The sequence below is a fragment of the Vanellus vanellus genome (genome assembly GCF_965231255.1).
Source record: "Vanellus vanellus genome assembly, chromosome: 2".
Lineage (NCBI taxonomy): Eukaryota > Metazoa > Chordata > Aves > Charadriiformes > Charadriidae > Vanellus > Vanellus vanellus.
In genome coordinates, this window is record NC_138906.1 from 71609717 (window position 1) to 71637253 (window position 27537).

General features: G+C 42.1%; 1 protein-coding gene across 1 annotated transcript in view; it reads left to right on the top strand.

Annotated features, from left to right (window-relative positions):
• Nucleotides 1-27537, top strand: part of JARID2 (jumonji and AT-rich interaction domain containing 2) — a 128827-nt gene that overhangs the window by 48787 nt on the left and 52503 nt on the right. Inside the window, exon 3 of the mRNA XM_082498987.1 lies at nt 15853-16022. The gene's annotated coding sequence lies outside the window, so the exon portion shown is untranslated. The remainder of the gene's footprint in view (nt 1-15852; nt 16023-27537) is intronic.

The window sequence follows — 27537 nt, forward strand, 5'->3', positions numbered from 1 at the left end:
TAAAAATCAGCTATTCATATTTCTGATCTTTGTCTCTAATCCTTGCTTTTTATTGCGGATTATATATATGTATATGTGCGTGTGTGTGTGCGTGTAGATGCATGTATAAAACATTGACTAAAGTAAAACTTACCTATATAGTTTAATTTTATTCAGCTTAAAGCTTTGTGAACCAGATCAGTCATGTTGTGCTGGCTAAGGTCATTCAATGGCTATGAAGAGGGATATTGTTAGTGAGCCAGTTATTTCTAGTGTAGCTTCTGATCTTGCAGATTTATATAACAGTGATGCATGGAAGAGCTGGAACACTTTTAAAGCTGCCTGGCTGTAAGGAGTCCCCTGTGGGTGGGGAGAGCCTTGGTGAAGGCAAAAAAAGTATAGATTAGCACATTTGGCAAAACTCATACCTAGATTCTGAACCTTGTATGAGACCAGGGATGTCTCCATCTGGTGTGTTTTTAATATTGCCCATATACATTCAAAATGTGAAGCTGGAGTTGGTACCTTTTCCGAAGTATGAAATTTGAATATTTAGATGTGGAATTGTGGCTTAAACTTCTACCTAAGACAAAATCTGCCTCCTCCTGCAGTAGAAAGCCATCCCAGAAAGACAGCATGTCATGGAGTTAGGTGGGCTGGAGTCTAGGATAGCTTTAGAAGTGATTTTGGATTTACTGGTCCAAAATCATTCAAGTCTTAGTAGTGGTGCTTTGCTGAGACTTCTAGATGGCTTATGTTAATTTAACTTAAGATGTAGCTTTTAAATTAATGAAGTTAAACCGATGCAAGAGGCTGTATGGACAGGCTGTCTTTTTGATTTTTCTGTCAACAAGCCACTGGTTTAACCTACTCTTAACCCATAACAGTCCACGTGGATTTGAACTGATTTAACAAAACTTATTTAATTAAATTGGGGCAATCTTGTGTTGCCAGCAAGGCCTCAGGAGAAGCATCTCTAGTTCTGCCTTTTGGCATTTTCTTCCCTTGGTAATGGTGTGATAAAAGATGCATTTATTTTATTTGTTGACTTTGTTGACTTAATTCTCACCTTCAAGCTATTAAGATTTCCTTTAGTGCTAAGGGCAGTCGCTTACACAACCCACTGTGGTTGCATTTGTTTGTTACTTTGAACAGTATCCCTAGCTACTGAACCCATAATTAATATAATTTAAAATAGAGAAAATACTCGGGGGTTTTATGAAATCCTCCACGTATGTGTTTACCTGTGGCTCAGTGGTTGGCTGGGTATGAAAAGGATAGTGTATTTTGTCGGATTCCTGCAGTTTTCTAATCAGGCATGTTGTCGGATGCATTGCCGTTCTCTCCTCAGTTGTCTGGTCCTTGCGGAATTTCCATTTTATTTTAAGGTAACTTCCACTTTTGTGAACGTACTGACGGCTCTTGCACTCCCTTGCAATGTTTTACTTTCTTTATTGCTACTGGCCTTATTGCCTGCTTTCCGTTATTGCTCAAGTGCTCTTTCCAATTTTACTTCTTTCATTCTTCAGCGGGGTTTCGCGTGGCGTTTTCACCGATTGCCTTTCAGATGCACGGCTTTTGAGAGCTAAATGAACTGGTGCCGAGAGTTCATCAAATGTTCACTGGCAGTCCCAGCTGAAGTAATTGCCAATTTCTTGCCGCTCCTGAGTGGGAGCACTCTGCTGTGACCTATTGCACGGCCATGTGGCAAACCGACCTCGGGTCCTCATCCGATTTAAACATGCGTGGGTGCAGGCACACACCATTTTTCATAGGATTTTAATCTTTCTGCCTGGCTTCCTTTGGTCAACATCTAATTTCAGCTTGGGAAGGAGACAGGAAAGCCAAGTGATTTTCCTGAGGACTTCTGGTAAATCAGTGACCAGACGTTGGCTCAGTGCTGTCAAGGAGGAGAGGTGGCAATGGGGAAGCACCACAGGGTTTTGGACCTTTTTGGTCAGATTTACAAGACTGCTTAGTGAGGTGGGATTTCCTTGCTGAGAGGCCTCCTGTGCCCCAGAGCTGGAGCCACAGGTGACAGGGTCCAGCGAACGCTATCGATGGGCTATGGTGGAGGCAGTCTTGACTCCGGTGAGGTCCAACAGATGGGCATGGGCAGCTGGAGAGATGGGGGTAACTTCTGTCTTGCAAGGAGGCTCTGTGAAAAATGCAGATCTGGGAAGGAGTTTAAGCCTAGGTATGCCATCTGTTACAGAGAATCAGGTTGCAAATAAAATAAAAGTGCTGGGATGTAGCGAGAAGCAAGGTGTGCGCTGAGGCTATCATATTTGAGGTTCAGTGTCTCAGCTCACACTTGAGACTAGGTGTGAGAGGTGTAGAGCAGGCTGGTGTGTGTATGTACATATACAGCGGGAAGTACTTAAGTGCCAAGTTGAGTTTGTAATGCAATGTGGTAAGAGGAAGGTATCTCATTGCCTGTCACAGGGCAGGTTACCAGCAGGTTAAAATGGCTAAAGATGGTCTTCTCACTAAGCATGAAATTAATTATCAGAGTGTGTTTAGACTAATGGAGACACCTACTGAATGTGACCCTAAGGTTGTCACAAGCATGTGTTCCTGGAAATTACAAGTGGGCTGCTCTCTGGGCCATTCCTTCACTCTTTCCATCAGGTGTCCCCTTGGGATGAGCGCTGGCAGGAGATGCTGGCTAGACACAGCTAGTCAGTGCAGGCCAGGGCAGGGCAGCCACACCTCAGTGACACTTCCAGAGGAGCCCAGTGTGAGCCAGCATGCCGGCCACCACCGAGCAGGATGCTTCACCCATGGGGCACCTAGATCAGCAAGTGCCCGGCTTTCACTCAGTGTCGCTGATGATGCCATCCTCTCCTTCCTATTTTAAGTATTTGTAAGCTGGGGCTTTGCTTATGACAGCACAGGGAAGAGTGGTGGGTGATTTGCTCATGGGGCAGAACTGCAGGAAATTGGACCTTGTCATTGCTTCAAAAAGAAAACAAAAACCTTAAAACCGCCAAGGTTATCACGGGGGAAAAAAAAAACAAAACCAAAACCAAACCACCACCCAAATTTGGCTTTCTTGCTGCAAAATCTTCATGGAGACTAGGTTCCTTGCTGCAAAAGGGTTGACAGCAAAGGGGACTACACTGGCATTGCTGCCACAATTTTCCATTCAGATTTTACAGTTCAGTAACTAATGTGTTTCTCAGTCAGCTTAGGGTGATCTTAATGCAAGCTGCTACTGGAAAAGGCAGTCCTTCCCTCCCGTGAGTTCTTGCCACCTCTTTTGTGCCAACACCAGCACTTCTGTGCTTATGAAACCCAACCCAACAAAGAAAAAAATCAACCTATAAATTAATTTTCAGCTAGATTGACTTCCTCAGCCAGCTGATTATGGGGTCTCAGGAGTTCTAGTGCTGGCATGAGCAGGAACATGTGTCTGGCGATGAAGGGAGGAACATATACCATACCTTTTTTTTCCTGCAGCAGCCCTTGCTGAGATCAGTTTAAACCAAACTGAGCCCCTCGTTTAGGGTAGAAAGATGCAGGTGAGGCAATGCAGTGGTTTGCTGCTGTAGAAAGGTATGGTCCCACTCCCTTCGCCCTGCTCCTGCCTGGACGGTGTGTTCCCATCCCTTCCTGGTGCGAGCCCTCAGTGGGATGCAGGACTAGAAGGAACATAACTTTTCCCTTCCACCATCAGCAAGCTCTTAATTTGTCTGGGTTGTACCATGAAATGTCAGACATCCTGCTGCTCACACTCCACGTACCACCATATCCTAAGAGTAAAAGTAAGGAGGGTGTTAGGGAAGATAAAGCATTAATAAATCTCACTCTTCTGTGAACAAAGCCTTCTCAGAGGGACTGTATTTTTGTCACTTCCCAGACAAATCTATGGTGTGTACGTACACTTTGTGTGTGTGTTTTTCCTGTGGTTACCTGGTACCAACATGAGTTTAATATGCACCTTATCTTTTTACCAGAGTGTCCCAGGGCAGGGGGGTGTGACACATGGGGCAAGAAGCAAGAGTATTGAGTACCTACTACTGCACATAAAGAAAGTAAGTCTGTGGGGAAGTCTATAGATTGTGGTGCACAGGAATTGTTACCATAGTTTCCGTCCATATCATTAGTTCCCGACTACTTTATCTGGCATTCAGGAGGAAGAGAAAGACGGCATGCTCTGGCAGTCCAGCCAGCCCCCACTCATAGGATTTAGCATCCCTCAAAAAGGAGGTGCAGGGTGAATGGCCCCTTTCCTTTTCAGGCCAGTTTGACTGGTAGCAGGATGTGGCATGGCTTGAAAGAAGGCACAAACAGAGCTACTGGGACAATTGACTGCGTCTCCCTGATTGACTTGCAAGAATGGGCTGTTTGACTCCTGGGGAGGAAGCCTGGAGACGGTTGTGGTTTGCTTCCAAGAGAAACTTAATGCAAAAAATTACAATGGTGTAGGAAAAGAGAAGAGACCAAGAAGGGCAGATGGGACCTGCTAAAGTTTTTTACCTTCAGAATTATATAAGGATAGTACAAGTTTAACATCATGGAATATACTGATGTTTATTTTATCCTTTTATCCCCCCCCTCCGCCCCCTCTTTGGGTGTAGTAATCTTTCTTGGCAAAACGGTGAATGTGATTGATAGGTGTTTTATGCAAAAGTGATCACTTTTCTGCAGCAGATATAGGATGTCTTGTGTCTCTTTATTTTTTTCCTCACTGTGTGTCTAAATGTTGTAGTTTTACAAGAGACATGTTGAGTCCCTGGTAATAGCCAGATGGTAGAGGAGCCTTCGAAAGGCTGGCCCTATGGGAAGTGCAGATATCTGGTTTCAGGGGTGGTTAAATTGCAAGCTGCAACCTCTGCAAGAGGTTAAAATGCCCACAACTTACTGACCGTGTGACTTTTATCACTTCCTGCCAGCAGATGGAAAATTTTATTCAAATGGTAGGGATTAATGGAGGACTTAATTGAACAGGAAGTTTTTCAGCCATTCAGATGATGGCTAAAGTGATCCATACACTGTTACTTCTGACATCTCTGCCAGAAGTAATCTCTGGCTTTCTGGCTGGTGCAAGTTGCTTTTAGGGTGAGGCTGAAAGATTGCAAGAGTTGAGGTAAACATGTCTTTCTGACATGTTTCTGAGATTGGAAAACAAGAATGAAATGATCTGTAAAATAACTACTTTTTTTTTTTTTAAAGAGCACAATTGCAAAAGGCTGCTCAAAGGGAAAAAAGAATTTTCCTTCAGTTGCACGGCTTTGATATTGCATCCTCTTGAGTTTTAGCAGTTGGTCAGATTACTAGGGAGGGAGCTGCTGATATGTTTGGTATTATTTGGCATATCATTCACCATTCAGTCTGAATCTGCAACAGTTTTGAAGGGGAATATGGAACAAAGGACAGCACTGAATTTATCAGGAACTGGGGTTTCGGGTAGTGCCGGAGGGCGTCGCATGAGTAAGGAAGTGGGGAGCTATGTCATCTAAACTGTGCTGGTTTTGTTTAATGTCTCCTGGTTGGGAACTGGGAAGTAAACAGGTTTTGCAGATGTCCCTCCGATGTCTGAGAATGCTGAAAATGATACTAGAAGAATATTGAAGCTGCACGGAGTGTTCTGCTAAAAGTGGCTTTGACTTCGGTGTAATTAAATAGGGGGGAAATGCTCAAGTTTTATGAAAATGGGCAGATTTTAACATTCTGTAGGCTCTCTTCCGTAGAGTTGGAAATCTTTTTGTAGTGCCAAAAAGGCTTTTGAAAAAAATATCTGTGGTAGATAACAAGGTCCTTGTTACGTGTCATCCAATGCAGACAGAAGGATGGTATTGTAGAGCAGGTGAAGTGAAAGGGGAGACCATTTTGTGCCTTTAGGCTTCCCCACCCTGGTTTTATTTACTGAGTATCAGAAAAATAGGAGGATTGCTTTGCTCTTCCATCTGCAGCCAGTCCAGGCATCAGGACTTTGCCGGTTCTTTACCAGTAGGTGGAGACCGTGCAAGTGAACTGGAAATTACATCCTCCTTCCAGTGCAGAAGGTGTTTGTTAGTGTAGAGTTCACCTTGTTTACCTTCAGCACAAGGGACAGGGTTTAAGATTAAAAAAAATGCATTTTTGTAGGCTTCTCCTTGAAGAAGAGTTTATCAGGACATAATACTTGCTCAGACATCTGCTAATGATTATTAAAAAGCAAGCAAATGTGAACAAGTTCCTTTTTTTTTTTTTTTTATGCTGCCCTGGTTTTGCATTTTAATTTTCTCACATGTGGTGATGCTCTTCTCTGTGCAACAGCATGGCACAAAATGGCAGGCCTAGCCTAAAGTCACTACTTGGTGATGTGCTTCCCGTAGAACTTGCTGGTATGGGGTGGTGGGTTTGGCTTAAGCGGAGAAGTAGGAGTCTTGGGTCACTCTATCCAGAAATAGAGTCACTCTTGGGTCACTCTACCAGAAAAGAGGGAGAGCGCCTGTTTCTGGAGGGAGGGACCGATAACCCAAGTCTCCATTTGCCGTACACTTCTGTAGGTATCCATGCTCAGCTGTGCTTGGTAGGCAGCTTGTGGGGCACCCAGGTGAAGAGAACCAAGTAGCAGATGTAGATGAGAAATGCTGCAGAAGAAGAATGGCTCCAGACCGTGTCACGGGAGCAGAAGCAAACTGTACAGGAGGGAGCGCGGGGAGGAGTCGGAAGCTGTTGAAGCTGATGGGTACTGCTGAAATAAGTGCTCATCAAATGGCACTCAGTACTGATCTGCACTAATGTGGTGACTCCCACTGTAACTTAGTCCCGTAGAGTTAACTTGCCTGTCTTTTCTAGTATCATAAGCTGTCTCTAGTGAGCAATCTCTGCAGCATGCATAGCCTGATGAACAGCAAGGAGGGGGATGTATCTAAGACACAGCCCCCTCCAAAACAGACTGCTGCCCTACATTCCAGTCTCTTGTCCCTTCTCGGTGGGAATGCTTTTGCATTACTATGCACATTTGTAGCTTGTGTGAGCATATCTGAGCTTGCCTAATTGAATGCTGTTGGCTGTGGTGGTGAAGGTGTCAGCAATAACCAGGACCTTGGAAGGAGCGTTGTAGGGCCTACAGTGAAGTCTCTGCAGTGTTGTTGTTAGATTCCCATGAAGCTACTCCAAAATGGGAATTTTTAAGAACCATTGCAGGACAAAGGAAGGGTGGCACCACCTGTCTCTAGTATTCAGAAGGATCTCTTCTGCCATCTATTGCCATGTACAGCTCACCACATGCCCATAAGGAGGAGAAAAAAATTCCTGTTCAATCTCAGGTGGGACAATCCTGGAGAAAGTGGATGTAAGAGAGCCACTGTCTTGCTGAAATAGATTGTCCAGACCCTACACTTACAGAGGAATAAGCCTTTGGACCTGGATTTATGGGCAGTCTGTAGGACGGTTGCTATAGTGTGATGAGAAAACAAAGGCAGGTACTGTAGGAAAGCAGCTTCTTGGGAGCTTCATTCAGCTGCCATATCCTCATTTGGTCATGCTACCACTGCTCCTTCTCCCTGGCAGGCAGCTGATAAAACCTCCTGTGCTTGCCACAGCACATGGGATGGGTGGAAGTGTTCGAGTATTTGGTAGTAATTAATGTACTTAAATCTAAATCAACTTTTCTACAGCTGCTGAAGGCTGGGCTGGAAGCATCCCATCGTTGAGATGCTTGAAGGTAGATGTGTGGTTTCGTAATCGTATTGTGCTGGAGTTACACCTTGGTAACTCAGGGTCCTGTTTTAGTCTGAACATAACGAGAGCTTGCAACCCTGTGTACAGCGCTGCAGTGCTGCAAATTGTGTGTGATAAGCATTGACTGTTCCTGCATCAGGTCCAACTAAAACCAGTTGCAGCAGTAGGATGAGAGGAGACCCATGTTCCTGGAGAAGGGCTGCAAGCTTGACTAATTACACTTTCATTTTTGGGGGGTTGTTCCTTGTTGCTCTTTACTTCTGTGTATCCTGAGGTCTATGGAGGAGACTCAAATTCACACTGGGAAATCCTACTGCTACATCAGGGCAGCATCAAAATTTCCTGTCCGCTGTGGATGTTTCAGGACAAAAACCCAGGGTATTTAGTACCCAGTGTGATTCATCCCTTTCAAAGTTATCTATACCACTGAAACACCTGAACTGCCTGGATCCATAGCTGAAATGTGAATGCAGTGTTAGTTTTCCACAAATTCTTCTATACCATCTAGTATGGACCTCAGTCTAGCAGGCAAGGTCTGCATTCCTATGTCATTGTGACTGCTCCTATGTGTGAGGTGAAGTATATGTGAGGCTTGTATATGGTGGCTCGAGTTGTCCAGTTCCTCCACAGTTAGTGTAGTGGGGGGTAGTAAACAGTGTCCAGCGGCTTTTAAGAACTCCCGCTTTGGCCAAGGCTGTCTTGTACGTTGTTTTAACAGCCAGCTATTTCACTTAGCAGGTGAAAATGTCCCTGCTAAGCTGCATGAAGTGAGGCAGTTTCGGAGACTGCAAATACCTGATCAGTGATCAGTGAGCATGGTCAGGAAAAATAGGCGATTCCAGAATTCATGATAATTTGAGCAGTTTTTAGCAAACAAGTTTAAGTTGCCAGCTGTACTTTGAACTAGTCATTAAGCATATGATTTAGCTCAACTATCATTTGTTAAATGTTCCCAAGCACCTTTCCATTGTTTGCAGGAGTGGAGGTTCTCAGAAACCCAACTGTTTCCCATTTAAAACAACCCAACTCTTTCCCATTTAAAACAAACATCAACAACAAAAAAACCACCAAAGGAACATGTGCATCCATTCATTGTAGCTAAAGGTTTAGAGCAAGAAGTGTTAGTTATGGAAATGTGCCCCGTTAAGCTCAACAATCAAGGACTGAATGGAGGTGAGTTTAGCACTTTACTTTGATGTGTTCACTTGAGAATTTAAGGCTGGTTTGAAATTATATTATTAATTTAGGCCCAATTTTAAATTTTTGGACCGTAGAAGGTAAAGAAGAGTGAGTGAATAAAAGGCGCAGTAAAAGTAACTTCTGAAAAGTGTTGCATTCCACCTTACTGGAAAGTTTTCTTCACTGAAAATTAACCCAGATTCTTCTAACCAGATAACAGGTTTAAGAATTATACTCTTACCTAGTAATACAGATCTGGATTGTGCCTTGGATTACATGATTTTGCAAGTCATTTTGAAGGAGTCACATCTTAGAGTGACCACAAGCTTTGCACTGGTTACCTGCACATGGTGTCTACGTGGATGGGAGTGACCAGGTCTCTTACCCTATAGTTCCTTCCTGGTGCAAACAGGTGTGGAGACATAGATGATCACTGAATTTCAATTTCCACTACCGCAGACTTGCTGGCAGTAGCGACCAAGCTGGCATGTTGTTGAAATGAGCAACAGATACCACTGAAATAGGGAGAAAATACTACCCCAGAAGCTTAAGGGGATGTGGAAGAGGAAATACAGTTCAAAGGACTCCTTTGTATGCCTGCTTTCTGCTCTTGGTGTGGTGCCATTTATTTGCCTGATGTTGTATACTTGGGACACAGTGGTTGCAGTGGAATGTGAATTCATACACATAGAAACGCTGCCTAGTACTACCAGAGCTAACGCTCAAGTGTACTCCAGGGAAAAGCCAACAAGATCTCCTTGTAGTCCGAAGGCAAATTCCCCCCCCCCCCCCCCCCCCCCATTTTTTTTGGTTATCCAAGTAACATTTACCCTCACAGTTGGGGGGGAAAAAAATCGTTAAATTAAAGTTTTGGCAGTGTTGATGTAGACAACTTGTTGGTTTGAATTCTGGACACCTTTCCTCACAAACTGGTGATCCTCTAGAAGGTTACTATTTGGAGGGAATGTACTGGCTTGTTCTCAGGAGTGAAAGGGTGAAATATAGCTTAGCTGTGCTTCCAGTTGGCACATGCAATAGTGATAAGGATTTCCCAGTTGTCGTGTGAAGAATGATACCTCCAGGACCAACTTTTGCATGCTCACCTTGGGCTTGCCTAGAAGTGCCTGTCACATGGTTGATTTTGTTTGAGCTGGAAATTACGCACTTGATAATCATCTGATCTGCAGCAGACGCCTGGTTATTAAAGCCTAAATTACTTTTTTTTTTTTAATGAGGCCAGAACATATCTACAGCCTATCACTTTCATGTACGTTTGCCTTAATAAACGAAGCTGCACACACAAACGAATCTTTGCATACAGGCATGTTCGTGTGCTAGATCAAGTGTCATGTTGTACAGTGCAATTAAACCGAACGTGTAAATTGCGTATCGGCTCTGATGGGAACAAAAGATGGCGTGCTTCAAACCTGATCTAGATCAGGCTAGGAACAAGTAAAACTCAAGAGATAACTGTTTCACCAAGCCAGCAGAATGTCATAGTAAGGAAATAAATAAGCCAGGTACATGGTAGAGGGGAAACTATAATGATATTAGCACAGAGTGGTCAGCACAAAGGCAAAAATTGGTGAGGTGGAGCGCCTGTCCGTGTCAGAGCCCTCCATGTAATGGGTGCTAGCAGCTGATGGAAGGACAGCCGAAATGTTTAGCGGTGACTGTGTGTAGCTGTATGGGATGGTCAGGCTGAGACAGCAATAGGGGAAAGATTCCACAGAAATTAGCTCAGCTTTATCCGTGCAAGGACAAACCCCTGAATGGAAAAAAGTGAATATTTGGTGCACTGAATTTCTGCTTCCCAGATTGAAAGGTGTAATACTGAAAGAGATATGGGAGCTGCAAAGCTTAATTGAGCAATAACAAGAAACCCAAACTCTCCCTGTTTTAAAGATGTGTTTTGATAGAGGATGGTTCCTCAACAGCTAGCCTTAGATCAGGCACTAAGCGGGTCTGTATTCCTAACTATCTACGCAGTGTTTAGTGAAAATTTATACTAGCTGATTGCCGCTAGTTAATAGTAGCGATTTTAATGTGATAAAGGTAAGTATCTGCAAATACTTACATTGCTTTCCTCACTTCTCCTCCTGAGAAACTACAAAGTAACCAAATACCAATGCTGCTCTTAAAAAGACCGAGGCATAGATTTCTTTGTTTTAGCTTCTTGTTAGCAGGTCAGAAAGTGAAAAACTGCATTGAAAAGGAAAATGGGAATTAATCATGAAACACTGATACTCAAGCAGATACCTAAGCTACTGTTTCCTATATAGGAAATCTTAACTCCAGTGGGGCTGTTATTAAAAAAAAAACCAAACAAAAAACAAAACAAAAAAAACCAAAACAACAACAACAAAAAAAAAACACAAACAAACCAAACCCAAAAAACCCCCAAACATCAGGTCACAGAAAAGCAGAAAACAATGAGGGCAAACGTGAAGTTCAAGGAGTAAGCAAAAGGTTGTGGGACCAAACAGCAAGCAAATATTGTAGTGTATAACAAGCAGGAAGCTTTGTGAAAACCTGCAGATTGCTGGAGATTAGAGAATGTTTGAGAAAGATTGTTTTGCAAGTCTCTTCCCAGTTGAGATGCTTAGATACAAGGACAGCCTCTCAACCCCAGAATTTATTATAAATAGATTAGTATGAATACATATATATTATCAATTAAATTGTGCATATTGTTCTTTGTGCATGTTTTATAGTACTTATGCTTTGCTTTCACTTAGGAGTTACGGAGTAATAAAATTAAAATAGTCGGAGTTTTGTACTGATGTACAACTAAATCTTGCATACTGATAATTTAATACTTGGTTTGTTGCTAACAGCATGTGCTGTTGTCTAGAGTATTAATGTTTACTAAATTTACTGCAGACTGGTATTACTAGCTTGACCTTTGCTTTGCAAAGAAAAGACCACCTTTGTGTAGTATGTATTTTCTTCCTAAACGTGTTCTTTTTCTATAAGCTGAAGGAATGGTATTAGGTTATTCTATTTTAAAAGACATTTCTGAAGTATTTTTAGCTAATGCAAACTGTAGTGTTTTGAGTCTAAAGAATGCAATTTGCTTAAAATATTCAACTAAAAATAAATTCCAGTCTAGAAAAGCTTCAAAAAGTATATTTTGTGTTGGAGAGAAATGTTTTCCAGCCTAGTCTGAGTTTGTACACCTGAGATATTTTTCTAGTGGAGTTTTAGTCTCTGGCTGTAATGCTCTGTCTTGGACCTAAACAGTCAGTTCAGTAGATGAGAAGCATACCAAAAGGGAGGTGAGGCTTCCTTAAGCTTGAGGCTTTTTTGGACCTCGTGTCATAGCTAAGTGTTTAAAGTCTCTCAAAAGCAGTAGAAGGAAAATAACATTCTGTTGAGAGAAGGGGAATTACTACTTATTTTTAAATAGTCTGGATATTTCTGGCTGCTGTTGGGTGTTTGCATGATGTTTAGATGTGGTATTACTTTGAGTTCTTCCCTCGTCCTTTTCCTTCTCACAAAGTTTTTTCTGTTTGCATATTTGCAACCCTTATGTAGGGTATACCCTTTCGATGAGGACAGAGCGAGCAGTTTATTTTGGGGATGCAAACAGGATTTTTGTTGTTCTTTTTGCCAGTCATGCCAATCTGTTTTCTGTTGCCAAATGCATGCTAAATAGGTCATTCCAGCAGAAATCGTTGCATTAACAAGCAAAGAGCAAAGCCATACTGGTGGTATTATGTGTTTATTACACACAAAAGGTTTTTCTGAGCACTTTTATCACTTCCTTACCTATTCTGCCTTGCTCAGAAGTGGTGGGTAAGTGAGTACAACGGGCTGCTATGCTTGATCTGATGTAACCTCCTTTTTTGGCAGCAGCTTCACACTTATATTGGATTAAGTGTAATGTGAAACCGTACCCGAAATAATTGGTTTTATGCTTCTAGAGGTTTTCATGGGGACATATGAGGTTATTAAGATTCATACACTCCTTCACAAGGAAACAGTTTTAAGTTGTTGCTCGTGTTTTGAAATGTGTATGTTTTTCCTTTGCTGGCCCACCTTTGAAACCGGTCATCTTTACGCAAATCTGGAGCAAAGGCTGCTTAAAAGCTTGGCTTTTGTTTCCTTACCTGGATGCCTCATCTTGATGTGTTGTAGCTGTGGAATAGCTTGTTTCTTGCTCGTGGCTCACTCTGTACACCCTCAGGCACTGAAGTAGATAGAAGCCTGTGGAGCACATGCCTCTCCATGCAAGGAACAGTAGTTGCAGAAACCTAAAGGATGCTGCTGTCACAAAAGGGTGTCTTCATTTACTAGCGTTCATAAATAGAATTGGTGATGCTTACACCTGTAACTGCTCCGGGTTTTAATAAAAAACGGGTATTTCATAAGGAGCAGGCCTGTTTTTGTGGCACTGATGAGTTCAAACCAAGCAGCAGAAAGTACAGAAAACATCTACAGAGGTGTGAGAGGAGAAGCGTCTCAGACACATCTGAGATACAGCAGCAAGTCTCCACCGTCTCCCCAGGAAGCGGCAAACGTTCACGGTCATAGCCTGAAGCTGGGTGGAGGGAAGGTTTGGCATTTTTGCTGTCCACACAGAAACGGAGGGCACTGCGGGAACGTGATGGGTAGTGAAGAGCCAGTGATGCTGCCAGGCCAGGCTGTGTGCCGTGCAGGAAGCGGGCAAGCAAAACGAGTGGGGAATTGTTTGTACTGGGAAAGGATGGCTAGCGGAGAGTGTATTTGCAAAGACAGACCGAACCAAAAGTACTTTCAATTCACTAATTCATTTCATGTCTATGCCGAACTTCAAGTCATTCCCTAATCCTCTTTCAGTGCTCTGGGGACTGATAATAGGGAAGCTGCAAACAGCCCTGGCCGATCCTTGCTGCAAAGGGTTAATTTTGAACCATGAAACAGGCTTAACCTTTACTTTTTGGGGTGGTGGTGGTTGTGAAGTCCTCCTCGCTGCTTATCTTTGATCACATGAGATTTGAGTAGGGAGTTTCAGAGATGCAGTGAGTGGATAGCGTATGTTTTTAACAGCCAAGCTGAAGAAGCACATAGATGGGGAAAAATCGCTATGCAGCTGAGAGCAGCAGGCAGGGTTGCTTGCTAACCTTTATAGTCTGTTTTTTGGCAAGAGAGCATACGTTTTGTGCAGAACAAAAGCCAACACAAAGCACGTTTCTCTGGCCTCATGTGTGGTTTTGGTGATAGAAATGTAGTTGGTTGAAATTGAAATCACATTCATCCTGTGCAGGAGTCCTCCGTCTGCTTGAAGAAATAGAGCTTTGCAAGGCAATCTGAGTAATTTTGAGAATATACAGGCAGATCTATACAACACTTTCATTCTGGAAAGATAATTGTTCATAGATATGAGGGAATATGTGTGTTAATTGTCTTTTAGTTCCAGTTCAGGAATTAGAAGCACCGTGATAAAAGAAAATTATAAACACCTTGCGATATTTGCCATTAAGGAGATGAAAATAAGCAGCAATAATGGCTGGTGGTTTTTGTTGTTTGGGAGGGTAGGAGTTGAGATGGTGAGGACATGGACAATTTTATGTGGAGTTTTGGGAGAAAATTGCTGATGCTACTTTTGTTCTCTGTTGTCATTAGGAGACATGTAACTATGTATACAAACACAGCTGTGATCTTCAATATTTTTTTTTTTTTTCTATTTTAGCCACAAAATTGTGGAAGTTTAAAATACAGTAACAAACCTCTTCTTATCCAACTATTTAAGTTTAATAGCCACGCAAATGAAGAGGTTTGCCAATTACGTGTTTCATCCACACTGAACGATAACTGTGCTTTCCTTAAGTCATAACAGTTAAACCTGCTTTAGAGTGACAAGACCTGGCTTTTCCTTCAGTGTTACTGATTCGTGTTTCAGTTTGACATTATGTAAATACTCTGCTATTAGGGAAGAAAATGACATAAAATTGCATCCTTTCTCAATGAGATTTTAAGTTCTTTCAGTAGCTTCTCTCCTTTTTGAAGCTATAATAAAGATCATAATTAGAATCCCAGTTGCTTAAGTGAGAAATTAGCATGTTCTTAAATGCTGAGCCAAGTCAGGTTCCCAGTGAGACCCCCTCCGGGTATCTGTCCTGCCCCAAAGCGCTTTCCCTAATACCAATTTGCGTTCTAGACGTATTAAAGAAAATCATATTCATTGCCACCTAGCAGTTAATCAGAGCCTTCAGATAGGCTTGAAATAATTTGCAGCCTGACTGCCAAAACCACCTGCATCCCGTTCATTTCCTACAGCTGTACCCAGGCATGCTCTAAAATTTACCAGAGTGTGTCAGTCCATAGCCCAGTACCAGGACTATGACAAACTTGCTCCATGCATGTCCTTCATTCTTACAAATTTGTCACAAATACTATAACCCCCACGTTAACGGACCTCCTTGCTTACTGTCTTCTAGGCTGTGGCCAAGGGAAAAGGCCACTTTTACCTGATATCTTCCCTGTCAGAATTATCTTTCCCTAAAGGTTTTGATTTGTTTTTGAAGAACTGAGCACTAACATAAATACCTTATCTATTAATATATATTTTACCGTATAAATGAGATTCTAGCAGATTGGAATAAATTAAAACTTTAATGGGGCTAAAATAAACCTAATTTGTAAATTAATTAAAAACAAGATGCAAAGAATGCTAACACTTTAAAAAAAAAAGAGACATACAGATTTAGTTTCCAAATAAGTGAATGGTAAGCTGTAATTGTATGGTGTGCAAGAAAATACTTGGAACATATGAAACAGTAGTCACAGATTTTATAGTCAAGATGTTCCCTTTCTGGTTTTCCAAATTGCCGCAGAAGATACCGAAGGGTAAAGCAAATAAAATACTGTCTTCGCGGTTGACCCAGGTAGGGATATGATATTGGTGGGAGATGGATTTGGGTCTGTCTTTTTTTGTGGTTTTTGTTTTTTTTTTTTAACAGTGAATTTTTATGTTCTGACATCTGTCCTGCAAGTTCTGCCTAACATGCTTCTGATATGCTCTTGTTTCCACAGGCCAAGGCTGCAAGCACAAAGGAAGTTTGCTCAGTCCCAGCCAAACAGTCCCAGCACAACTCCAATAAAGATAGTGGAGCCATTGTTACCCCCTCCCGCCACTCAGATTTCTGACCTCTCCAAAAGGAAGCCCAAGACAGAAGATTTTCTCACTTTCCTCTGTCTTCGAGGTAGGAGTCTCGCAGCAGCCTAGGGGAACAGTCTCATTCAAGGAACAAGCCATAGCACCACACACTGAATAGTAGCTAGACAAATGTACTGGTGCTACACTTGAATATATTGCATGTGTTTCAACTCTGAGCAATTTGACTGTAGCTGCAGCAGGAGCATTCGAGTTCATGGCTGTAAAGACTATAAAATGAGGCCGGTAACAGTGCAAAAGGAAATTTCTTTTATGCTTAGCACTCTGTTATCCTTGAATGGGTTTTTGTCTATCTCCCGAGTCCTCCCCATCCTCCTTTGTTTTGTCTGACTATAAACTTAAGAAGTGCTTAACTTGCCTAAGTACTTGTTCCTGCAAGAGGAGAAATCTGGTTGGAAATTCCCGTTCTCTACCTACTCACTGGCCTTTATTGTTCAATCTGAGTGAGGCTTTTCATCTGACAGTTGGTGCAGGGGTTGCCGTTGTTCTTAGCTGCCTCAATGGGATTGTTCCCATAGTCATAAAACAGGTGAGCTCCTCCACTCTGCAACCCAAGCGCAGATGAGGCATCTGAAGTTGCAAGGCAGGAGACCTGCATTGTCTCACAGTAAGAGGTCTCTGAGCCTGGCTGGAGCTGTATGTTGGGGGGGGAGGATCACTGGTGTGTGTCCGCAATCCTGTGTGTCAGACTTGGGGACCTTAGCGTGAGATAGAGCTGACTGTCCAGATTAAGCTAAAGAAGGAGACTTTACCTGAGTGGTCATTTTTCGCGGGCCTTTCCATGGCCCTGTGTCCCAAATCATGTACTGAAGATAGCATTTTTCAGTTCTATCTCCCAAGTGTCGTATTGGCTCTTGTGGTATATTTCTCTTTTGGCAGGTGCCCCCCCAGCCCCTTAGCTGGTCACTGCTCCATCCTTGATGTGCTGGAACAGTGCTTCTTGCTGTTGTTTTGTCCCATTACCTGCTGAAAGGATATGCATTTATTACAGATAGGGCTTGTCTGCAAAAATCTTACCTAGTGGATTGAATCCTTCAAAGCTTGTGTTTGAGTTCCCCTTTCCAGTTCTGAGGACTCCATTGCATCTATGAGCAGCACTGGTCAACACCACCCGTAGCTTTCTGCTGAGGCTTTCTCACCATAATGCAGCATGGTTTGATTTCTTTTTTCTTCTCTTCTTTGAGATTTTAGGCTAGTGGTAGCTTTAGACTGGTTGCTAATACATCTGTCTTGACTCTGGTCCAATATGGAGCCTCCATCCCGCTGGGACTTCTGGTAAAGTGGGTGGGTGGAGGGGATGGAGGGGGGTGGTTTGCTAGCTTTTGTGTTTGCTTAAAGGATTGAGAGGAGCAGAATCTAATGGAGTTTAAAGTGGCATCACAGCCCTCTGAAATTTAATCTGTGGAAATGTATTTCTAATTTAGTCTGCTGTGAGGTTGATCAGTCTGTTGGCAGCATGTCACTGCTGTGATCTGGGCCAACTGCCACAGTTGTTGGTGGGAAAATTCAGATGGTGGGGGGGTGTATGTGTGTATGTGTGTGAGCACACATGGCTGCATTCACACACTTGTTTCCACTACTTGCTAACTAAGCATGTGTTATTTATAGCTTTGAAGGCACTTGCACTCAAAGAAAGGCAACCTGTGTGGGGATGTGACTTATCTCCATTTTTATTTCCTTCTGTCTCTTAGCATTTTGCCTTAACAATGCAAATGGGAAGCATGGGTACTTTTGTCCTATTCCAGTGCTTCGTTCAGAGGGTTTGGTTGTGTGTGTTTTTTTTTTTTTTTTTTTTAATCAGTGGCTGTTTAGCTCTTGCACCTGTAATTTTCTTTGTTATTCATCTGTAGAATAATTGATGTTTTGTACTGTCAATTAAGAACTTGCAATTCATTCCTAATTTCTTCAGTATGCAGGAGTACTCACATATTTCAGACAACACGTGCGTTCCGACGGCAAGATCCCGATTACAATTATATTAAAAACCACGAGGGAAAATCTGCTCTGAGTGCCACACACGGCATGTTCTTGGTCTGCTTAAACAGGCTGATGAAAAGCAGAAAGGGGAAGCTCTCAGCTCTCTGTTTCAGCACCTCCACAAGCTTGTTGTTCCATCACCCCCGTATAAAGCCTGAGAAGAGACAGTAAAAATTGGGGGGTGGGGGACAATCTTCTTGTACATCTGCTACCTGGATGCTTTTCTGTGGAGGAGCAGGAGGACAGCTGTGGCTTGGATGGGGAGACAGTGGGGTTGTTGACATTGTGATTATCATGGTTTGGCATTTGAACTGCTGTGTCCTTCAGGAGGCCCTGGCTGCCTGAGATTGTGCCCGTTTGGTCCCTCAGGTGGTTTAGCTCCAGGTGGTGGTGGTCCCTCTTGATGTGCCCATTGGAAAGAAGGAGGCAGAAGCTGTTTCTTAATATGCTTGCAGGGAGTACCTGTAGCAACATGCTGGTACATTCAGCTCCAGAAAGGTCCCACAAGTGGTCTTCCAGGGCACTGACAGGTGTAGTTTGGTCTTGCTCTTCTGGTGGTACCCAGTGAGCCTGGAGAGGGAAGAGCCAGCAGCTTACTTAAACTCTGCGCGGGGAAGACTTGTGATTTTTTGGAAGGGGTTTGTTTTGGTTTTGAACCTCTGTGCTATTATTTATTGAAGTGTTGAGGGATCCAAAATTGCTTGCATGGTGGGAAGTGGTTTTTCTGATTTCTGTCCAGATATGTCTGTCCAGCCCTGGCAATTTGCACTTTCATAATGAAATGCGACACACAATTACATAGAAAATAAAAGCACAGAACTTTGAAAGTTGTTTAGTAGTAAGCATGGTAGCGATATGATCCAGGACAGTAAATCCCCATGTTTGTGTATGTGTATTTGTTTGTGGTTTGGTTTGCGTTGGGTTTTTTTTGTTTGGTTGGTTTTTTTGATTTTTTTTTTTTTTTAAATCTTTTTTAGAGTTGGGACTCTCCTAGGTCCTAGTCCTTAAAAATGCTCTGATGATATAGTCCCTGCATTCATGGTCAAAGCTTTTCTTCAGCAAGGGAGTCTTCTCCAGGACCAATGCGAAAGCAGCTCTGTGGTCATGTCTCTGTCCTTGTCCCTCTGCACCCAGTGGCAGTGGCAGAAGCATGCTGTAAATTTGCAGAACCATGTCAATATTCACTTTCATTTTCTATTTTTATACAGAGAAATTAAAAAATCCAGGTCACTGCTAGAAGTTCACTCTTCAGTATTCTGGAGGGGTGGTGTGGTGTGTATTTTAAGCGGCAGCAGCTGAATTCTGTGAGCGATGGAGCAGTACTATCACGTAATGATGTGGAGAAAAGACCTTTGATGTGTGTAAGGCCTTATATTTAGGAAAAGGATTCCCATATACCTAGCCTTCTCCTATGTTTCAGAAAATCTAATGATTCAAATTACTTTTATTCATTTATTTATTTTTTAGCATCCTGTAATTTCAAAGGGAGATAATTTAACCAAGATGACCTGCTTGGTTTCATTATCCATAATGCTAGGGGCTTTAGACGTATTTTTAATTAGTTTGTTTTTTGAACCCTTGATTTGATAATACAATGTACTAATTATTTCTTTAAAGGTAAGCGGAGCAGAATGAAAAAGCTGTAACAGTTGATGAATATCTGAGCACCCTGGAATACATCTCACTGACCAGACTTGACAAGGCTTCCCTGCTTTCTATTATTTTATTTTATTTTATTTTTAATTGTGACCTAGAATTTCCAACACAAGAAGGAAGGGAATAGCACAGATATCTCTGAAGTGTTTATCTGCAGTGTTCTTATCTTTAAATAGCTTCTTTGAAGGAGCCTGTATGCCCTTTGCCAGAGGCATAATTAGTATCTTTCAGCAGCGTGCTGGATACGAGTGTGTCATCTCCGTACGGTTGTACAACAGCTTTCACTTTTACTGTATTTTCTGCCTCTGATCAAATTTGTCTTACTATTTTCTGTTACAGTGCATTTAAGTTACCTTTACCTTCTGTAATTATTTACAGGTTAAAAATATTGCGAGTGGAATAATACAGGGCTAAAGGGGGAAGAAGAAACAACTCCCTGTGAGGAATGGATCTTTGGCAAAAGATGATAACAGGAACGCTATGATTAGGAGCCTACATTTTAAGAAGTTTTCCCATGATCAATTTTCTAATTAAGCCGGGCCTCTGGGAGTTACATGCTAGAGAATTTCAGGGATTCCTAAATAAAGATGGTTTAATTGAGATCTCACAAATGGGGTTTTCAGGGTCTTCTAACAACTGTTCTGCAAAACCGCTTTCTTTGAGTACTGCAATGACTTAACAATATGATGATTTCTTACAACTGGGCAAAACCAAAATAGAAAAACTTACTATAGCACGTTTTTCCAAACTTCAGTAACTTTAAAATCTCGGTGCCATGGTCCTCTTGCAGTTTTTTCTTAAACAGGCTTTTTCATTTAAACACCTTTTTTAGTTGATAGGCTTGGGGGCCTTTGATCCGGGTTTTCTCTCTCATGTCTTAATGGGAGGTATTGTATTGTCTGTGCCAGTGGATACCTACAGAGATTTTCTGTTACAACGGGAGGGGCTCCAAAAACAAAACCTTGGGAACTCTTAATTTTGGGCACGTTAGAAAATGACCGTTAATTTGCATAGCTTTTAACAAGGCAGAAGGTACACTTGCCTGGTAATTCAGTGTCAATAGGTATGCTGGCCTTTATGAGAGCCGGCGACTGCATCAATCACATTCTTGAAGTCCCAGCCTTCCAAGGGAGCACGTTGCCACCATGGAGACTTGCTCACCAGATCAGGGTAAGCATGTTAAATAGCACAGCAACGTGATTAGGCTGGAAGCAAAGCACTGAAAGCACTGTCCAAAAATATGGGCTGCTTTGCAGTCCAGGTTAGTTTTTATAATTTCAAAATAATACTAAAACATTATGATAATTTGTTTAAAATACTGGAGGAAGCCTTTTAATCAATTTTGTTATTAAATCATTTGATGTTTGAGACTGGAACTTTAGGATGGATTGAAAACAAAAGAATAAACTTCGAGGTGTAGAATCTTAATTACACAAACCATTTAATAAAAATAAGTTTGAATGCAGCAACTGTAATCTCGCAATTTTGAAATTCTTTTTTTAAAGTTAGGAGTAACATTGAAGTGTAGAAGAGGTATATCTCATACATGCAACCATTTAGTCCACCTGTGGAATATACTGCTCTGCGCTGGTAACTCACTCCCACAATGCTTTAGGATAAGAGTAATTTAATCAGTGTTGGCATGGAGAAGTGGATCTGCGGGTTCACAGTGAAAAGCACATGTGTGAAATACTCAGAAGGAGCCTGACAACCCACGCCATCGCAGTATTCCTTCCCTGGGAAAGGAGGCGCTGCTGGAATTGCCCTCCAGGCACGAGGCAGAGGGTGCATCTTCACATCGGTTTGTGCCTACTAGGAGATTTAAGAGGTTGCAGGAGCTGATGAGTGCAAGAGTAGTGTGTGTGTGTGTAGTACTGCAGCTGAATCAAAGTTTTACCCTGATCTTCCCACTTTGGGGCCCCTTTCTGATGTTAATTATTCCAATATCTGCCCCTGCAAAAAGCCACAGGATGAAATTAGCTCGTTGAAATGGGAGACTAATCTTGTGGTTCAGCCTTTGTATTTGCCACGGATTCCGAGTTCCTCAGTAAGCTGCTTAGATTTTCTGTAAAATGAGGAGAAATATTTAACTCTGTGTATCGGTATTGACATAGCTGGACATTGATTATGGATGAGCTACTGGCATAAAATCCAAGTGCTCTGATGGCAGCAGCAGTGCTTCAAAACTTCAGTGCCCACAGTTTTCGGCACCCAGGTGGGCAACATAAAGTATGCTGGCAAAGGCAATTCCTGCCCTCCCTCCCAACCAGAAACCTGTGAGTCTGCTTCTGTAACCTGTGAACTGCTGTAGGTTCAGTGCTCCCTGAAAGGCTTATTTTGTGCTAGGAATGGGGGTCAGGATTTCTTGGGTATGAAACACAGCTTGGCAGCCTTCTGGGATTGGCAGCACAGTGGCTTGGGATTTGCAGACTTGTCTTGTTCATGGTGGAGAGGAAGATAAAGTTGGGGGTTGAAATGTATGTGGGAGGGGTTGTTTTTGAGGTTCGCCTCTGAATCTAGCCAGGTTAACGGAGGTAAATTGCTTTGAGATTGTCAGATATGAGTTGTAGATTTTAGAAGCACTATACTTGTCTTTTTTTAATATTCAGTAGTTTGTTACTCTGGTGTGTGTTTTGTTGACTTTGAAAAGTAAGGCTTACCTTTTTTCCTGAAGATTCACGCGTTTCCCCATGCTTACTCCATTTCCCTGAAAAAGGAACGATTTTCTTTGGCTTTTTTGTTTTAGCTCTACTGCTTTGAAGACTGGACCAAGAAGAAAATGGGTTTTATGTCACTACACTAGCCGATAAGTTATCCGTAACACTAAGCATCTTGTGATTTGTACAACAGCAGAGGAAAGGAGAGTTTGAGCATTGGTGTGTTTATGAGCTCTGTTTTGTTTCTGTACTTGGGATGGCCTTTTCCTCCCTCTCGCTTGGGCGCAGGGGAGCTCCCTCTGGGACTGTTCCTGCAGGTGTAGTCAAACAAGTAAGATACCATTGCTCTTTCCTATAGAGTTTATGCAGTTCATTCTCTCTTAGCCTTGCTCCGTAAAACGACCATACAGTGCGGGCATAAATTACATCTATTTGCACTTCAGGGACTTGGTGCTGTGCTGCCAAAACGTAATAAGTAGGACATATAATAAATGAGAAGCAGGCCCTAAATTTTAAGCATTGAGATGCCAGTGCATTGGGAGCATTTGGGAGTCAAGGTTTTTCCACCTGCACACAGCCCCAAAATGGGGCCGCGTGTCAGAGGAGAAGCCAAACCTCTGGATGTGGCTCGTTACAGGGCTTGGCATGCCGTGTATTTATCAGGCAGGCTTAAGTCCTGCATACCTTGACCTGCCGTGTGCTTAAATCATTCTGATGTCTTAAATTGCTTTAAGATTTTTCCCAAAGCACATCTGGGTTACGTTTAATTGTTTAGGAGGGAAAAAAAAAAAAAAAGAGAGAGACAGGAGCTAGAGGGGGAGTTGGTAAATAATTCATGGAGAAGAATCCTCCAATTTTGTAGAAACCACAGCCCAAATTACAGAGAAGGCTTTTGGATTGAGATGATTTTTGTTGTGGTTGTAACATACCAGGGTTTGAATCCTGTCCAGATGAAAACATTTGGTTTGTACTTCAGTAAATATTGCAGAAACACTGCCAGCTAATTCTGAAGAGTAATGAAATAGTGCTTTTGGCAAAGCGTGTGCACTTTCCGTACTTCTGATTCCACTCTTCAGATCCAAATTCAGAGTTTTTAAAATATGTTTAGCTGGTCCAAGACAAAAGTTAATGTAATTTAATGAGAAACAAAACATACCATAATTTAGCAGGGAAAACTACGCATTTGTCAAATAAAAAAAAATTTAATAACCTCATTAGTCAAATAAAATGGCTGAAAAAGAGTATAGTTTATTCTGTTAATCAGGCACTTGCTGCTGAGGTCAACGCATCTGTATGTACAGGTTACGCAAGCGTCAATTCTGCCTGCTGTTAGTAGCAAGCCTGAATATTGCAGATGCAAAGGGTAACATCTTTCCAAGAAAACTGCTAAAAGCAGCATCATGACTTAAAACCCCATCTTTTACTTTGTACTTATTGTTGTATAAGCATCAAATTATCATAACAGAGGACATAAAATACATTTGTCATCCTTTCATATGCATTAGGCTACACTTTGTGTATAGTTGTGGTAATTGTTTTTCCTATATGGTTAAATTTTCTTTTGTGTTGCTCACACAATAGGAGGGAAGACAAAAATACTCAAGAGAGAATTTCAATAATGAAACTGCAGATAACTGACGGAAACAGTTGCCAAACATACTTCAAACCTCATTTTTTAAAGAGCTGAGTATCCTCCCTTTTTGTAATAATTCATAGTTCATTGTAACCATGATGAGTGAATTTAAACGAGAAAAATCACCATTAATGACTTTCTCAAAATTTGTCACGCACAGCAGTATCTGATCACAGGAGCAGTAACTCCTGATACTGGTGAGGAGAGGGTACGCGGGGTTTTGTCAGCTGTCTGAATTTTCTGTGTGGCTTGCATCCCTTTGTCAGCCATGGCAATTTGTTAGGCTTTCAAAGTCGCACAACAAGGGCCAGCTTTGGTGATTTGGCCTTACCACAGTGATTTGGAGGAGGGGGAAGAGGGCTGGGAAGTTCCCTCCAGGTTGCTGCCTGGGTTTGGCCATAGCTTTTCTGCTCTCGACTGTGAATTAACAGCAACTTGTTAAGCGGGAAAAGGTGAGTGGCACGCGTCCAGATCAGGGCAGCAGGTCAACAGCGCTATCAGACAAATGCTCTTGTTAAAGCTGCTCAATACGAAGTGTCCTACCTGCTTTACTGTATTTTTAACTATTTAATGTCAGTAATTCTGTCAGCATCTTCCTTCTCCCATTGCTCCTACACTCTGTGTCGGCCTGCTAACTTATCTCTCGCCGTTCGCCTCTTTCTCCAGCCCCAGCACGTTTGAGCCCCTCTCTTCTTCTGTTCTGCTGCTGCTGCATGCCTTTTCTTTTAGCTTGCTCCTTCTGGCATGGCTTCTCCTTCCTGCCCATCATGTTGCGATTGCCTCGTCGTGTTCTTTGGTGATGGCACGTGCTTTTATGCAAATACTGATGTAAAACAAATCAACTGTTGGGGGGGGGGGGCATTTAGGAAGTGTGTGCCTAGACATCATCAGGACAGAATGTAAAACATGAAGCCTCCTACATGAGATTGGAAACATACTGCATTTCATGTTTTGTTTAATAACATAAAGCGATATATTAAGCTACACGTTCAATAAGAAAAAGTGTGCATAGAAATTTTCCAAATCTTTCCTTGAGAGCTTGTAACATTACATTACAGTTACAGCATTTATTAATGGACTTTAATTTCCTTAGTCTGGGATTTTAATCTGAATCAGTTCCCTGATCTGATTCACCACATGGCCCCACAAAAAAAATTATACCGCCACAGTCTAGGTGGTGGTACAGGAGTAAGAACAAGTGGCCAGATGGGGGTAGATGCTCTGTAGACCTTTTTTGATGCCAAGAAAAATGTCCGTGCAGCCACAGGCAGTCTGTATGGTTCCTTATATGAAATGTCTTCTAAATAGTGGTGGGAAGTCAAACTTTATTTTCTTGATTACCATCAGATTTGCTGAGTGAGCAGGTTTTTCAGGCACCTGCTTATCAGGCATACAGCAGAGTGGGTTTCTTAATGAGGAGGGCTTCTTGCATGCTTTTCCCAGGTGCTGGAGGTCTGCTCTCCTGCTCTCCCCCTTCATCCACTCCACCGCCTGTGGTAGCAGATGCCTGCGCAACTTGGGGGCTCCTGGCACAGGGGGAGACTTGTAAAATTCAATACGGCCACAGGCTCTTGTAACTCTCTGGCAGATTTTTTTGCTGTTTTCTTGGGGATGAAAAGTGAGGAAGGAGGGAGTTGCATACCTAGAGTGCTGAGACCTGGCATGCACCACCTCCCAGGCACAGATGTTGACGGCTATCTGGAAGATTGGAGCTCTTCTCTTTTGCTGTGGATACTAATCAAATTCTAATGCCGCTCTTTAGATTGCCCTGGGTAGGCTTTAAGAATCCGGCCTTGGTACTGGGGACGGCAAGAGGAAGAGGACATTCATCTTTACTCTTGCTGTGGGGCTGGCAAAATATGTGCAAGAATGAACTGGCATAGCTGCCTCACGGGTTTCTCTTCCTGAGTGTGTCCAGGCAAGGACAAAAATGTGCAGAATAGTGTCTAAATTAAAAAAATCAAGCAAGCACCTACAATATATGTTCTGTGAACGCTTATGTATGTGTCCGGTGAACCTGCAGTTTTCCTTATTCTTGTGCCATTTAGGAGGGTTTTTATCATCTTGCTGTCATACATGATTTTCATTATAAATATCTGTTATACATGGAGAAACCTGAGAGCAACAACTCTCAACAAAGTTTCTGTGTAAGGAAAGCCACCATGTTCTTAACTTGAGATGAAGACAGGTCAGATTTATGAGGAAGGGCAATATATTTTGTTGGACCAGCTGATACATCTGGGAAAAACAAACAAGCTCTTGACCGCACATTCTTCTCCATGTCTCCAATTGTCTTAGACATTCATGGCTACAATAGCACTACTTAAATTTTTTAAATATAAATTTTGTTTATATAAATTAGCAGCTTTGAGTAACAAATGAGGTCCCCTGCAGAGGTAGGCTATGGTATCGTGTACACATCCCTGTCTGGTCTCAGAGATGATGAGAGATATTTAGGACAGGAATCTATTATAATAAGAAGGTGAGTTGATCACCTTGCTTCCACTCTTAACAGTGCAGCTTCGCTCATACGAGCTTCATTAGTTCTTCAGTCATAAGAAGTCTGAGTTTTAGTTCCATAAGAGGAGTTTTGGGGGGTTCTCTTAGCTCTTTGCTTGGTGTAAACCACAAGTGCATACCAGCTGCGCGCACACTTGCACATTAGGTGTTGCCTAATCAGTATAATTGTCATTCTTTTAGCTTGAATGAAATCACAGTGTACTTACAGGCTTGTCTTCCCTTCAGGTTGCCCATAAAGGGAATTTGCAGTATCTGGAGCTTGAGCAGCCTGTTTCATTATTTTAAATTAGAGTTTTCTCAGCCTTTTGGATATGTTTAGCTACATAGACTTAAAGTATAAGTGATTTTAACCAGCTCAAACTGGAGGTGAACAGATTCTCAGTATTTGAGGCTATTCCGGAACTGAAACCTTAATATAAAAGACTATGATAAGAATGGTTATAATATAAAAAGTAAGCAAGAAAATTCAAAGCTTTTAGATTTCTTTCAGTGTCTTCCATTCATAACAATATTTGAATAGAACAAAAATGCGCGAGTCCAGCCTTTTTTTCTTTCTTTCAGTTTTGCAAGTCAACTTTAATAAATATGTAGAAAAAGCTGAAGGGGAGGAGGAGGGGAGTAGACGGCCCGACTGAGCACCAGCTTTTCTCTGAGGTCTCATGTTGCAGAGCACTTAGATCAGTAAAGTGAGGGCTAGCAGGACTCTCCTCTGTTATTGGACATTGCTAGTCTAATTCCTCTGGAAATGTACTTCCCAAACAGTCCCAGCTGTCTCAGGAATGCAGTTTAACCATTATTGTTCATAGTTCTTGATTGGAAAGAATTAAAAAAATGTCATTCTGACCAAAGATTTATGCACTGAGATTACAATGATTGAATACCAGGGGTTAGGTGAAGTTTGTATCTGTTCTCTTACTTGGGTTAGACCCTCCCTTTTTTCTAAGCAGAGTGACACAGTACTATATTTTATTCTGTGCTAAAAAAAAAAAAAAAAAGGAAAAAAGATTGCTATTGTAATAACAACATTTGTGTCGCAGATGATAATTTCTTTGCTGGTTGCTGTTGAAAACAGCTGACAGAAAAGCTCAGGGTTGTGGAGC